The following is a 14,605-nucleotide window of genomic DNA, read 5'->3' as shown; positions in this document are numbered from 1 at the left end:
ATGGGTGAGTAACTATCATCAGTTTGAGAATCTGAAAAAGTGAGATTAATTTTGTCTCTAGTACAGTTCTAAGGGGTAGGTAAAGCTTGAAAGAAGACACCACCTGCTATGGTGCCTGATAGGGTCTAAGTGTCAAGCGAGATTTTATTTGGAATAGGATGGAGTGCACGTCAACAGATTTCTCTGCTTTGCTGTTGCTTTTTGTTGTGCAACCCATTTTCTCTCTTTGGAACAGTTGTGCAGTCTAGCATTTGTACTTGCAGCAGACACTTGGCATTCGTGTTTCAATCACTTGTTAAGATGGATCCTTGTTTGTGTTTTGTGCAGCTGCAAAACAGCTTCCTTTTCTCTCCTTTCACCCCTCAGCGCTCTTGGGGTTGTTGTTTTGTTTTGTTTTTTAATTATATTCTGGCATTCAGATTTGAATGCCTTCAGATTTCTGGTGCTTTGTTCACTTATTTCGCTTGCATGTGCCTTACATTGGACAGAAAAGCTTTTTTTTTTCCTCTGCAAACCTCATCAAAATCCTTTCTTCCTATTTACCTTTCCCACTGCATCCTTTCCTACTGTTTAATTCTCTCCCCCCCCTTCCCTGATATTCTACAAGATTAAAATGGAACTTATCTCTCATGTCAAATGTTTTATCACATTATATCAAGTGGCATGAATTGGAGTCAAATAATCTTCCTGTGTACATCTACTAGCATGACCCATATCCGCTGAGAATGCCTCATTCATGCATAAAGCACTCCAGCGACTCCTTTCCTCCTTAAGAGAATTTCAAGCATCAAAATGCCAAAGACAAATCACCTATCCACTTGGCATTGACAAAGAGGCAGTCACTTCCTCTCTGTTACAAATCTGCTAGCACCCTGCCCATCTATGTTGAATTTCTTTTATTAGCAGTACATTTCCAGGGACTGTTCTTTTCAGTGGCGACTTTTGCCTTTGAGCAGTTTCCAGTTTTGTGTGTTTCCCAGCAGCCTGTCTTGAACTTTACAAGAGGCATAGTTGACTGGGATCTTTTCATCCATTCTCCTTTTGGTTCTGGGCATGATATATGACCATTAAGTTAGTTTTTAAAATATTCAATCATTGTCTGAGTAGACACAGCAAGTATCAGTTGGCTTAAAGTTGCCTCCTGTTTCCCATAGAAAGTACATTTCTAAACAGTAAAAACACCACTGGAGATATAAACTAGGTGCTGCTGTGAGGATAGAGATGCAAATTAAGATGTGAAGCAAAACGATATCACATTCTTTAGTGGGAAGCATGCATGTAGTAATGATCTAAAATATGGAATTGGGAGGGAGTCTGTTCGCCACAGTTTCCAGTGTCACAGAACTGTTTGCAAACTCAAGTTCTCCTTTTAAAAAAAAAACAAAAAACAGAAACACTGACAGTATTCCCAAACTTGTTACATATCTGGAACAATTTTCTGCAAAAATATATTTATGCTATTTACATCCAAAACCAGAAATCACAGATATTCATGATATCCTCAGGGTAAATTTGTTCTATGAAAATCTGAGCCGAACTACCAATTTTCACCTATTAAAGTAGAGAATAACAGTTTCTAACCTTTGGACTGGAGCAAGTATATAAAGAAAAGATGTACTTTTAACAGGTCTAGCATTTCTGTCACCTGCATTACACATTTTTATATTCTTCACAATTATTAAAAGTTAAGGAGTCATGCCTTCTCCAAGGGCCTGGCCAGTGGAAAGTTTAGCCATAGATTGCCTGCTGCCTTATATTGTTTTGGGAGTTTTCTAATCTATGCAATTCATAATTTACTTCCTTCTCCTCCATGTATATTATTTAGTCCTATTCACTGGAAAAAATGAGTGGTTATTTTTTAGTATTGATAACACTGGCTATGCTTTTTTCAACATGCTAGCTTTTCCTTTGTCCCTAAAGCTGTTCAGTTTATACCGCTTAGTGTTCATTGCCTCCCAGGTTCCCTTCCCACATGTGCCACAGTAGCAGAATTATTTTCCCCTGTGGCTGTTGGGCTATGCAGGAGATTATCTGAATATTACTGTGCAGCCTACATTTTAATCGCCTTTATTCTGTAAATTAGTTACATTTACTATGAAATAAAGTCATCATCATCATTTTTAAAATCTTCTCTTCGGGGTCACTGGGGGAAGAAACAGATTGGCTACGAAGTTCAACTGCTAACAAAGCTATTTTCCACCCCCCTCCAAAGAGTTATTTACCACAGTGTCACATGACTTCTTTGTCTGCCTTGCCCCACTAAAATGGTGGGCACAGAGGAGTAAAAGCGTCACTAGTAATGAAAAAGAAACGGAAGGATGGTTTGTTAGCATGCATTTGTGGCCTCTCTCTGTGTATCAGTTTTAAGCATTATCTGAAGAGAACATTATCTGATTAAAATAATTAGTCTACTGTTCTAGTCCTTGAGAGGTGGTTTTACAGTGCAGTCCTAAACAGAGTTACACCATTATCAGTCCATTAAAGTTATTGGGCTTGGAGGCGTGTAACTCTGCATAGGGTTGCCCTGTTAGAAATGCTTTTTTCAGTTTTAATCCTTGAGAAGTGTTTTTACAAATACTATTCATTAACTATAAGGACCAAACCTGTGATCCAGATGGTAATTAATGGCACCTTGTATCTTGCAGGAAAGCCTGTCTTCTAAGGGGTTCTACAGAGTTGCGTAAATTAGGACTGTTTATAGGGAAAGGTTTTGGGCTGGGTTGGTGGGGATTTTGCCAAGGTGGCAGTTGTCGGCAGAGAGAGAACAAATGTAAACAAGATGTTACTACTTTATAAATGGCTCCTGATTTCAGTGGTATGGTTCTCAGGGCTCTTTTTGTAGAAAAAGCCCAGCAGGAACTCATTAGCATAATAGGCCACACCCAACAGTAGAAACTCATTAGCATATTAGGCCACACCCCTGACAGCACAGCTCATTAGCACGTTAGGCCGCACCCCCATGTTACCAGAAGTGTGGTTATCCAGCCACACCCACCTTTTGCTTCTTATTCTGTTTACCTTGTTTGTTGTCAAAACCCAGGGCTTTTTTGTAGCAGGAACTCTTTTGCATGTTAGGCCACACACCCCTAATGTAGCCAATCCTAATAAGTTTCTGCTGTTGGGTGTGGCCTATTATACTAATGAGTTCCTGCTGGGCGTGGCCAACTTGGGAGCCAGCCGGAACGCCGTTCCTGCCCCAAAATAGCCCTGGTTCTGCTCAGTTTAACTTTAGAGATGGGGCTCTACTGTACAGTCTTCTGTAACAATTCAGTTCAAGGAACTGAAAGCATATCGGATTGTTATCTGCCGACAACTGCCACCTTGAGCCAGTTTGGTGTAGTGGTTAAATGTGCGGACTCTAATCTGGGAGAACCGGGTTTGATTCCCCACTCCTCCACTTGCACCTGGCTGGATGGCCTTGGGCAAGCCATAGTTCTGATAAGAGCTGTCCTTGAAAAAGAGCAGTTTCTGTCAGAGCTCTCTCAGCCCCACCTACCTCACAGGGTGTCTGTTGTGGGGAGGGGAAGGGAAAGGAGTTTGTAAGCCGCTCTGAGACACCTTTGGGTAGTGAAGGGCGGGGTATAAATCCAATCTCCTTCTTCTTCTTATCTAGTTACATCAGTGTTCCTTCTAAATATTTTATTTCCTTCCTATACTTCTGGTATATATATATATATATATAATGAAATGCGTTCGGAATCTTTTTGATTATACTAGTTTCTGCAGGTTCATATTCATTATTTACTTTTTTGACCATGAGACACACATACTCTTATCCAGGGCTTTTTTTGTAGAAAAAGCCCAGCAGGAACTCATTAGCATAATAGGCCACACCCAACAGCAGAAACTCATTAGCATGTCAGGCCACACCCCTGATATCACAGCTCATTAGTATATCAGGCAACACCTCCATGCCTTCCCTTGGCTTGCCCGGTCGCTTCGCAGCTGCGGGGAGCCCAGGCAAGCCGGCCCTTGGACAGGTTGGGGAAGGCACGGGGAGGCATTTAAATGCCTCCCTGATCCTTCCAGGGCCCCCCTGGCCCCCCTACCTCAGAGTCGCCGGGGGTCGCTCTCCAGGCCTTCCCTCTAGCCAGGCACGCAGAGGTTTTGGCTGCAGTGGGCGTGGCCAACTCTGAAGCCAGCCGGAACTCCATTCCTGTGCGTTCCTGCCCCAAAATAGCCCTGCTCTTATCTGTTCTTGTTCTGTATGCTGTCTCCTTTCTTGTTCCTTCTTGCCTAGTCATAGATTGTAAGCCACTTTAGGCAAATATTAGTATTTGTCAATCTATTGTATGCTGCTCATTCTCTACTGAGCTCTGAGCAGCATACTTGGTCCCCACCCATCCCCTTTATTCTCACAACCACCCTGTACTGTATTTTAAGCTTGGAAAGGAAGAACAGACCAAGTTTCCTTCTTAAGATTTGATATAAATAAATCTTCACTGTCCGCTTCACTGTACAGAAGATATAGCAACAGAGTGGCGGACTTTAATCTGGGGAACCGGGTTTGATTCCCCACTCCTCCACATGCAGCTGCTGGTGTGTGCTTGGGTCAGTCACAGTTCTCTCAGAGCTGTTCTCTCATGAGCAGTCCTCAAAAGAGCTCTCTCAGCCCCACCTACCTCACAAGGTGTCTGTTGTGGGGAGGGGAAAGGAAAAGGACTGTAAGCCACTCTGAGACTCCTTTGGGTAGTAAAGGGCAGGGTATAAATCCAATCTCCTCCTCCTCTTCTTCTTCTTCTCCTCCTCCTCCTCCTCCAAATTTATCTTGCCAGATGCACACTTTGTCACAGATTTGCATGGCATTTTTCTTACCCCACTCCATGGGTCTGCGTTGGACAAACATTTCACCCATCGTGGGAATAGAGGGTGCATATCTGCATACCATAAGTACTCCATGGTTTTAACAATATGCAAAAGCCAATTTTTTGAGCTCATAGACATGTACACAATGTTGACACACTATAAAGACTCATGACAGAGTCTGTTTCTATACAACATGTATTTGTTTGTTTGTTTGCTGTCAAGTGGCAGCCAACTTATGGTGACTCTGTAGTCACCATAAGCAAGAGATATTCAGAGGAGGCTTGCCATTGCCTGCCTCTGCATGGCAAGCCTGTACTTCCTCAGAGGTCTCCCATCCAAGTACTAATCAGGACTGACCCTGCTTAGCTGCCAAGAGCTGACATGAATGGGCTAGGCTGAGGTATCCAGGTCAGGGCTGTATTTATATACACAATCAAAATTACTGTCATTGAGCATGGACACATAAACGCAGTTTAAAAAAAAGTGTGGCTCTCACATGCACACACTATATTGCTCTGCATCCATTGATTCCTGTAATGTGTGAATCAAGCAAGATTTGGGTAATTCTGACAAGATCATTGCAATACACGGAATACAAATGCATGAAACACTGTGTTATCCTTGGCTTCGAGGTGACTCAAAAACAATTTTCACACACCTCACTATGAGTTAAATTTTATGAAGACTTTATTCTCATGATCACAACAAAAAATGAGACATAAACCCAGGTGCCTGTGCCTCTTAGGATATGCAGGCAGAAATTAAAAGTCCACAAATGGTACAGATGGCATTTTTCCTCCTCCCAGATGATTAATTCAGTATCTTGCCCCTTGCCCAAAAACACAAAAAAGCCCCCCAAATGAACATGCTTTTAATATGAGAAATCAAATCATCCAGTGAAGCCCCTAAGATTGCAAAGATCTAAACAAAAATTAATTTATTTCTTTTCTTCTTTTACTTCTTGAAGACACAAGCCTGAGCAGAAGATAAGGATTAAAACAGATGTGCTTAGCAGCTAGCTCATCTGCTTAGCTCTAGCAGTCTCTGGGATCAGTGATTAAAAAGCCATCTCGAACTTTGATGAAATCCATAGCCCTGGTAATATGCAGTCTCTGATAGCTTTCTTTTATAGACCCCCATGTCTGTTTAAACCGGACATGGGGAAACATTTGACTGGAGATGATACATGGATTATATGGGTCAATTATACACTTAATCTGCCTTCTCTGCAGAGATTAAATGTTCATAGATTGACTCTGTGTATTTGGCTTGCCCTTGGCAGTTACCGGATCAGGAAGGTTGCCCTTACTGAAAGTCTGGTAAGAACTTAATCATGCAGTGATAGGGGCCTGATGATACTGGGATACTAACTGCTCTATGCTTTTGCAGGGGGCTTGACTTACCATTTCACTGTCACTTCATATGCTCAGTTGTACAAGATGGGCCTGAATCCCCCCCCCCCGCCCCCGGTTAAGGGAATCACTTGTAAAATATATTTCTCTACAGTGCAGAAAAAGATTTCAAAACGAGACTTAAAGGAGAGAGGGCATGGGCCAATTCACAATTCTTACCCCGGGGATGGTCATCTTCCCATAGTAGAGGAGTGGGGACACATGCCCTCATCTACTGCACACAGTAGTGATGTAAGGGCTCCGTACAGAAATTATATGCATAGAGGCACACTGTGTGCAATTTTTGCACTTTTTTTAAAGCAAGAAACACAGTGGCTGGACCCCCATGTTTACCCCTACAACACTTACCATAGTCTGTTACTTCTCTGCTGAAGGAAGGGAGTCCTCAGCTGGTAAACATGTGAACTGTTCCAGCAAGCATAGGGAGCATGACAGAAGTCCCTAAAATGGGGGTGAAAACGCTTATATGGAGGAATCTGTTCACTGGTTTATTAGAAATTATTGCCATGCTGCAGTCCCTTAGTAGGGTTGCCAGGTCCTGCCTCCTCCCCAGCAGGGAACTTTGGGGGAGGGTGTTCCTGGAGGGGGAGGGGACATCCCCAACACAATGACATCGCACAGAAGTGACGTCATCACATGGGGAACGTGCCTGAGTCCCAAGTTGCGAATTCACCACTTTGAGTTCAGGCGTGTGCGCTCCCCCTCTCAAAAAAGCATTTAATGGGTCCCTTTAAATGCTTTTTTGCATGCCTGGGTCCCAAGCGGTGAATTCGCTGCTTGGGAGTCAGGTGCATGAGGCCCCCACTCCTCAAAAAGCATGTAAAGGGACCCATTAAATGCTTTTTGAGGAGAGCGGGAAGCACACACCTGAACCCCAGTGGTGAATTCACCGCTTGGAGTTCAGGCATGCGGCCAGTGGCCACCCCCCTCCCTCCCCTCCTGCAAGATTTAAAGGGCCCTCCAGCTGATCAGCAAGGCATGTGCTCCCCCCAACCAGCTGGGGGGGTCCTTTAAATCTTGCAGGAGGGGTGGCTGCGGGTGGTCGCTGTTGGGGCGGGGCTTGGGGCAGAGCTCCCCCCTCTGTCTAGCTGGCCAGCAGCAGGCAAGAGCCCCCAAAATCAGGGGATCCTCTGCCCCCACCTGGGGACTGGCATCCCTACTACAGTTCCATGTCTTTTGCTGTTATATACTCTCTTTCAGGGTTTAGTATCCCTCTATAATCTTGAATCCAGCAGAACCACATGGCCGAGGTTTCTTCGTTTCTTTTAGATAATCTAGGCAGTCACTGTGAAACTGATAAACAGAGGCAGATTTTCACAATTATTTCCATTAAGATAGATCCAGTTGGTCAGCCATGTTGGTCTGAAGCAGTACAACAAATTTAGAGTCCAATGGCACATTTAAGACCAACAAAGGTTTATTCAACGTATGAGCTTTCGTGCCCACGCACACTTTATCAAATACATTAGAATGGCAGGCAAGGTTCAAACCTATAGCCAGAAAATGAACAGCAAATTAACATGCAACATGATGATGACCAAGATATGCAAAGTGATACTAAAAAACAAGTTATAGGGTCAACAGTTGTAAAGCAATAAATATGTCGAACTAGCAGATAAATGTCTAAAGGTGTCTTTTCTAATTGTGGGAAGTGACTGGGAATCTTCATTCTCTCCTGTCAGGCATGGAGGGCACTTAACACTACCTCCCCCTCCGAAGAATGCTGGTATGTCAGCAGACATCCTAATATCCCTTGCATACATGCAGTATTCTAATATACTATTCTGAAAAAGAAATACACTAAAATACATTAAAATGCAGAGGATTTATAGTCCTTCTTGTTGAGAATACATATGTGAGGCCTGAATGAGTTAGCATATGTAATGAGATTACTGTCCACCACACTTCACCTCACCTGACTGTGGGGTGGCAAGGAAGCGAGCGGCAGCTTCCTGCCATGCCACATGGGGCAAAGAGGGCAGGTACTGCTGTGCCCCACCACCAGGCCTTGCCGCACTTCCAGGGGACAAGGAATGCAGGCAACTGCTTCTCACTTCAGCCTGGAAGAGGGAGTAAAGAGGGTAGATGCCATCTTCCCTCTGCAATGCAGAGGGGCAACGTGGGTACCCTAGCTTAGATAGAAATGTCATATGGTATGTTTGGTTTGACTCTGAGTGGTGTGATGGGAAGGCCTAGGGATATATTTGTCTTGGGCATTATAGAGGCTGTTGGCAGTCCTGATTAACAATGCAGACACTGTCAAGCCATTCCTAGATGCAGTTAGAAATATATGCAAGGCAAGTAGTGTAAGTTCTGCCCTTTTATCCTGTCTACCAGTTGCAGTCCGACAACTACATACTGCAGTTGTGTGGCTTTGTGGTAGTCAGAATGGTACAGAAGTCAGTTACCCTAGTACCACAAATCGTCCCCTTTTCTGACATAGAATTTTTGGAGAGGCAAAGGGAAGGAATGTTGTTTTGCCTGATGAACGTGCATATGTCAGGCATCCCTACTAGCCCAAGACATTTCTCAGCTTACATGTTCCGCAGCACACAACTGCACATCCAAGCACCGAGAAAAGAACAAGGGAAAGATTTAAGGGAGGGTTGATTAGTCGTGGAAATGTTTTGCTCACAAATGCGGGAAGAACTGAACATGTGTAAGAAATTGCTATCTGTTTATCTATAGTGCGTCAAGAGGTTTGCTCTTTCACAAAGTATTAATTTAAGCAGGGTTTAGTCTAATTTATTTCAGATATACCCATAATAAAAATAAATCCTAGATTTGTTACTTGGCTTTGCACTCTTGCTGGAGTTCATGCTCATAAAGATCTTTAGTGAAGCAGCTTTTCATGTTCCAGCAGACATTTGGTGGAGACACTTAATTGGTTTTCCTTTTCCCAAGAAGATTGCTCCGCTAATCAATGTTCCCTCTAAGCTTTGGAGTCTTATGAGCTAACATTCTAGTTTGTGAGCTCCTGGCATTAAAGTTGTGAGCGAGCGATTTGGCTTCTGCAGAAATTAGTTTGCTCTGGAGCCATCTTTCCTGAGCTAAGACAAAAATGTGTGAGCCGGAGGCTAAGAAACTGTGAGTTAGCTCACACTAACTCAGCTTAGAGGGAACACTGCCGCTAATCATTCTACACTAGAGGGGGATCCATTTATTTTAAAGGGACTACATCAGTGTAAACTGTTATTGAATTGCTTCCTGAGAAATCAAATAGTTCTTTCTGTTATTTGGAAGTCTCGTTGACGATTACACTCTGTGTTGGGACATTCTCTTTCTAATTAGAGAATGAAGGAAGCCAACATCCTTGCTTTGTTGTCTTCATGATTAAATATAACATTGTTATGTAGAGCAACAGAAGTTTGAAGTGCCTCTTCTCAGACTACCTACTCAAACATTGTATCACTGATCTTTCTGGCACTACTATACAGGGATTGGAGGACGGTAACCATCTTGGTCTGATTTCCTCAGATAAGTAATTTTACAGTATGATCCATACTTTCTGTAAAATATTGATATGGCAATCGTTTAAGCTCTATGCTTGCAGCGGCTAGGTTTCCTGAGCCAACAGTGCTCATTCAGCTTAGGGATGACCAAACTGGCTTGTTGTGTTTGATGCCAAAATCCATAGGGACTCTTAGAATGACTCAACCTCTATATAGGTATATTTTTTGGGGGGGGGGGATTAATTTCACGCATCAGATCTTCCAGGAAGTAGAGAGAGGAGCATACTTGGAATAGCTGGGGAGAGTAATTATAAGAAACCTTGCTGTATCTTTGACGGAACCTTTGTAGAAACAGCACCAAAGTTAAGGCCTCCCTTCCTAGAGAAGTTTTTACTTTGCTCCAGCGTAATTGGCTTTTGAAGGCTATGCAAGGAAGTTTTGTGCCAGAGATCATTCAGTGTTTTATATATTTAGATGGCACTCCAGATATTGGCTTTCTGTTGCTACTTTATTTCTTGTGGTTTGTGGGTTTTATATTCCTGGTTATTTTTATTTAATGTTTTGTAGTTTTTATTCTGTTGTGTGTTTTTTAAATTTACTATATAGTGCATTGAAGATTTTCAAAAAGATGGGGTATCAATAAACAAATGAACATGCACACAGACACCATTATTATAAAACGCATGACCTGTGATTTCCATCTATCCACCTCTGAGGGGAAGGGGTGTTGTTGATACAGGAAGTAATAGCAGTGACCCTTCCTTAGTGAAAAGATAATGCTAGTTCAGAGGTCTCCAACAGGTGGCTGGTGAGCTACCAGTAGCTTGCCAACTGCTGAAGAATACCTGGTGCAGCCCCTAGAAGACCCAAGAAAAGATCATGAGAGGGAATGCTCTCATGAGCCTGCACAAGCTACCTAAGAACTGAACTGACATGTCTCTGTGCAAAGGAACTTGGAACCAGTGTTGCCATTAGCTCTTTCCTTTTTCTATGTTGAGAGTAGCCAAAAGTGAGCATGAAAGTGAATGGGTGCTGGGAACATTTCCCCCAAGTAGGCTTGAGGAACAAGCACAACCAGCTTTGGCAGGGGTTGCAGGGCTTCTTTGTTTGAATATGCAAAATTGTCAGGAGGGGGAAGTAGCTCAGGATATTTTTTCATTACTCATTAAGCAAAAGGTTGGCAGCCTCTGTGCTAGTGACAGCTATGCTTATAAACTTCCCTGACAGATAAGATATTGTGCATAACTGCTCACCTCACATGCTAATCCAAGTGTCAGCACTAGCAATTCCAGTTAAGCTATTTAATATTCAAGAAGATTACCTGTCAAGTTTAACTATCACCTGTACACATACATAACCACGTAAGTCATGGAGTTTATTATATAAGCAAATCTTTTCGACACTGAAAATCTAAACAGCCCATCAGATTTGCACAAATGAAACTCAGTCGAAGTTTCTCTGCCTCAACCCATCACCAATTTTTAAAAAAAAAAAAAAAAAAGACCAGTGATCCTACCTGGCACATTTTCCAAACATGTATGATATTTACTATGCCTCACTAACTGTTCTTTAAGCAGTGATTTTGATTAAACTGAAACTCCAAGTGGTAGAAGGCTGAGATGCAAGGATGTAAAGGCACTGTGCCCTGGTGTCCATCAAATCTTGGAAGCTCAGCAGGGCTGGCCCTGGTTAGTATTTGGATGGGAGACAACCAAGGGAACCCAGTGCTGTGCAGACACAGACAACGGCAAACCACGTCTGAATGTCTCTTGCCTTGAAAACCCCATAAGATAGCTCCATCATGATGACACTTTCCACCACCACCAGAGGCAGTGAACTGACAAATACCTTGTTGACTTCAACTGAGGGTGCACCACGAAACAGACTTGGGCCTGAAATTTGGCAGTGACTGTTAATTTATATATATTTCATTTTAGTCTGACAGGCATTTTATTTCAGAACAATGGCCACCTCTGGCCAATTTCAGGCTATTCTCAGTATAGAGTATGTAGTCTACAGATTGTCAGGGCTACGGGTCAACACAAGCAGGCAAGAAATTAAGCTAGAAAGCAGAAAAACAGAGAACTGGGTAAGTGCTGACGAACAATTTGAAAACCACTCCATTTGTTTCTAACCAACAAATCGCTCAGATTGATGAAGGAGGCCAAAGTTAGAAGCATCACAGGATCAAATGGTAGCCTAGTGGTCAATTGCAGCACCTGGCCTCTAGCAAACTGAAAGCTGCAATACCAGCCTCTGGCCATCCACTGTGGTAGTGCTGTAGGACAAGAGAAAGCAAGCTAACAGGTTCTTCATCCAGAAAGCTACTAGGATTCCATGCAAAGATTAAAGGCACCCAAGTCCCACTGCTTAGAGCCCCCAGTTCAAGAGCTGTCTGTTGGTTTGATGCCAGGCTGCTTCAAAGCAAACTATTAGATATCCAAAGAACAGCAATCACAAAAATATCCATAATCCCAATACATTCCTATCTATGCCTTCTTCAGAGGAATATCTTAAAATAGTAATAAAATAAAATAATAAAAAAGATTATTGCAAGGAACCAGCCAAATGATATTTCTAAAAAACATGATTCACAATAGTGCATTTGTATGTATGCATAAAAATCCTAGTTCATGAACTACCAACAAGAAGATTTTAATGTGCCTAATGTACAGATTGAGAAAGCGCAAGAACAACCAGATTTTACAACAGAGAGATTATAGATTCTCTAAGATTATATTGAATCTGCCTGTTGGGCTCTTGCCTTCAAATATCATGATTTCTGGGCTCACCTCATGATTTTAAAGAGCTATATTATTAGTGTTTTACACTTCTGGTGGTGGCATAACCACCATAAAGAAATTGTCTTTACAACAACATTTGGTAAGATGAGACTCGTGCAGCACCAGTGATCCCCCACATTCATGCAAATTCTGTTGTTTATATCTTATATAGTACTCAGAACAGCTGCGACTTGCAGACTCAGTATAGGTTTCCAATGGTGTTCATCAGTTGCCTCCTCATGCTACGCCTCATATGGAGACAGAAAGCCACAGAGGATATGCAGAGGAGAAAGAAGTCATGAATTGCTAGGATGTTCATCTATTCCTTCTAAAGAGTTTAAGACTGGATGTAGATATCAAAAACAAGCCTATGTTCACTGATGATGAAAACAGACCTGGTTTATTCTCAGGATCTTGTGTTCTCCCTCCTTTTCTCATCATCCACAAAGATTGAAATTCTTATGGTTGGGATGTCTTCAATCGAGCCACCTTTTGGGGTGTCATTCAGATTAGGAGGCTGTAACAAATTGGTGTATTTCTTGCTCAAAAATTGGGATTCTAAACCATAACTGCTTACAGGCATAATAAAGTATGATTTATGAATCATGATTTGCTCAAACCCCAATTAGCTATGAAGTCTGAATGTAAGAAGTCCAACAAACTCCTGTTCGTTGGTTCGCATGAACCAGACTGTCATAGTAGGGTTTGTAGCTGGATTATTAACCAGAGTTTATACTGACTGTGGTTTGTTATGATGTTATGAATTCACAAACCAGTTTGTTGCATAGTACTACTTCTTTTGGCACCTTGAGTACTTACAGAGATAGCAGTTTAAGGAGAATGTCCTCTCAGTTGTAAATTGGAGAGCAGGCAAGATGCATCAGGGTTTACCTCCAGATCAAGATTTGTTACTTGGGTCTGGTACAATAACCAGAGATGGTAAAAGCCATGGTTTATGATGACCTCTGCAGCCCACTGTTTAATCCTGATTTAGAATCCTGATTTTGTGATCAAGAAACAAACTCCAATTTGTTACAGCACCCCAGATTAGATATTCCAACAAGTTGAGGTTCTATTGAAGCTTCCTAAACAAGTCTTCAATCGTGGCTGTGCACACAAGAGGAAGAGGGAGGTGGGATGGAGTATGCAAGCCTGAGAATAGCCCATGTTCATTCTCCGCATGAACATACTCTGGTTTATTCATGATATCTGAGTACAGCACACCTGAAGAGAATCTGGGCAATGGAGTATATCCTTATTTGCTTGAATATGCTGTGCTATAAAAGGGCCTTATTAGGAGAAACTGCTACTTCGTGGCTGAAGCAAGAGAAACAGAACTTCTCCTGGTTCTATGAAATATATTTTCATACACATAAGGACATTTATCATATTATAGGCAATATATATATATAGGATCTTCCCAACACAAAACAGAGGTGGCATCAGATCTTAGACTTCTACACTGACAATAAAGGATTGTTCCATTTCCTCCAGAATTCCTTCACTTTCTCTGTCTACCGCTAAATCTCACAAAGTACCAGTAAGCAAACCACTGGTGCATGTTGGATTAACAGTTATAGGTCACTTCATTTCTCTTGATCTGTAGCTCTTTTATTTCCCCCCACCTAATATCCCTTTAATTCTCTCCCCTGCATTATGATATCAGCCTACAAAAATGCTTACAAAGAGCCAAGGGATCCACTTGCAGCCCCATGTATGGCATTGGAAAGGATAGAGAGGGCATTATTCACCAATTCACTGAACATCCAGTTCAGACTGAATACCTAGGCTGTTCTGAAACACTCATTTTACAATGTGAAAGCTATACAAGAGGACTCAATTAAGTTACTGAGTCCAGTTTGTGACGTCTTTTGATTCCTCTTCTAGTGTTAAAGCATAAATACCCATACAATTAAAGTATTGTATGACTGTCATTATTCAATCGCAATGTAAAAAATAACATTGCTTCCCAATTATGTTGGTGCTGAATTGCAATCCATTGACTAGAAAAGGGCATGGCCCTTTACAAAATTGCTATGTAGGTAGTCTGTTTAGTTAAGGACCTTTATGGCAGAATGAGTGTAAAATATCAACATTCTTTTTTTAAGAGAACAAACAAGTAGAGAATACAGTATTCAAAAAAGAACTTAAA

General features: G+C 42.0%; 1 protein-coding gene across 4 annotated transcripts in view; it reads left to right on the top strand.

Annotated features, from left to right (window-relative positions):
* CADPS (Ca++-dependent secretion activator) overlaps positions 1-14,605 on the top strand; it is a 517,458-nt gene that overhangs the window by 474,129 nt on the left and 28,724 nt on the right. The gene's annotated exons all lie outside the window — the stretch shown is intronic.

This window comes from Gekko japonicus, unplaced genomic scaffold (assembly GCF_001447785.1).
Source record: "Gekko japonicus isolate JY-2015 unplaced genomic scaffold, Gekko_japonicus_V1.1 scaffold899, whole genome shotgun sequence".
Classification (NCBI taxonomy): domain Eukaryota; kingdom Metazoa; phylum Chordata; class Lepidosauria; order Squamata; family Gekkonidae; genus Gekko; species Gekko japonicus.
This window is presented reverse-complemented; position numbering and strand designations above follow the sequence as displayed.